The sequence below is a fragment of the Hemibagrus wyckioides genome, linkage group LG21 (genome assembly GCF_019097595.1).
Source record: "Hemibagrus wyckioides isolate EC202008001 linkage group LG21, SWU_Hwy_1.0, whole genome shotgun sequence".
Taxonomy (NCBI): Eukaryota; Metazoa; Chordata; class Actinopteri; order Siluriformes; family Bagridae; genus Hemibagrus; species Hemibagrus wyckioides.
In genome coordinates this window covers 11970439-11971980 of record NC_080730.1, presented here as the reverse complement: position 1 = coordinate 11971980, position 1542 = coordinate 11970439, and positions in this window count along the sequence as shown.

The window sequence follows — 1542 nt, the reverse complement described above, 5'->3', positions numbered from 1 at the left end:
GACAGGAAGGACTGGGTGAGTGCCTTATGGGTTGAGCAGGGTATTCAGCCAGGGTTGTGGGACTTCCAAGAGGGAGACCCTTGATAGACACATGTACCAGTACAGTCATGCTACTTCTGGAGATTCATTCAATGCTATGCTGCTTGATTAATAAACCTCAGATGGTTCTCTGTCTTACCAGCATGCCAATCAAACTTTCCATACCCAATACAATCCAATTTTTTGTTTATCTTTTTTTTGCAGATGTGGAATGTGAATTTTTATTAATTATTCCACACTATAATAAAATAGTGTGTGATAGTGAGTTGTTATTGTTGAGTTCAGGCGAGTTCTTGAGTGAGTAATTTGTGTCATTAATCTGTAAATTTCTAATCCAAGATGAAGTTTAGGCATATCTTGTACTGGAAAGAGTTTCAACCTAAATAAGGAGACACAAAGTACACAAGTACACAAGTAGAGAAATAGAGAGTATATAGAATGGGTCAAAATTAGATTTTATACACAGATGAACTTCAGCATATGCATATATTAACTGAACCAGCTAAGCAATAACCTTTCTTAATTTGTTTATTTCAGTAACCTGTATTTATCAGTATTGCAGTCCCACATGCAAAAAAACAAAAAAAAACAAGAAAACAAAAACAAAACCACACACACACAAAGAAGATATAATATTATTAAATACTTTTAATAATAATTTGTGGCCATTGTTGCCAATAATGTGTAAAATGAAATATGCACTTGTATTTTTGATGTGAGAACTTAAAAAATATTCACTTGGACAAACAAAAGCTCTCAGGTGTATGAACTGATCCTAAGAGGCATACAAATATATTTGTTTGTACTTGAATGCAATTTTGGTGCTACAACCTCTTTAATATGACATCAAAATCTCTAATCTTCACATCTCAACTTTTCCAACACTCTTCTGAAAGACTTGAAAACTGATGTGGGTGCTTAATTGATTAATTAGAAGTGGTGGCAGGAGTCAGTGGGGATGAGACGTTGAAGAGAGCTTACTTTTATGTGCAAACAAAACAAAACCTTGGGCCTTTTTTATAAAGAATTTGTATGCACATGCTTCTGAAATGCGTATAGGCAACCTCATACACAACATAAGGGTCCCTGATTTAAAAACAAAAACGTTACATTTGAGTTTGGTGACCTTATGGTTGAACCTGTGATTTCTGCTCAAGGACTGAATTTGCGACCTTACAGAGCTCTATGAAATTGAGTAAAATTGGCTTCATGCCCCAGGTTCAGGGCCTTTGTGCATACTTTCTTTCTCCGTTTTTCGCTACTTATACTTAACTTAAATGGTTCAAAATTATGGTATTCACCTGTTGAGTGTGTGTGTGTGTGTGTGTGTTAATAATTGTGTTTTAACAACCCTAAATATCCTACATTTATTTCTTATTGTGATCACAAATGCCTGTTTCATCTATCATGCTATGTATCTATGTACTTATTTACTCACATTAAGGTGAATATAGAGTATAAAAAAAGAACAGAAAAAAACAGAACCTGCAAGAAAGACAAAGG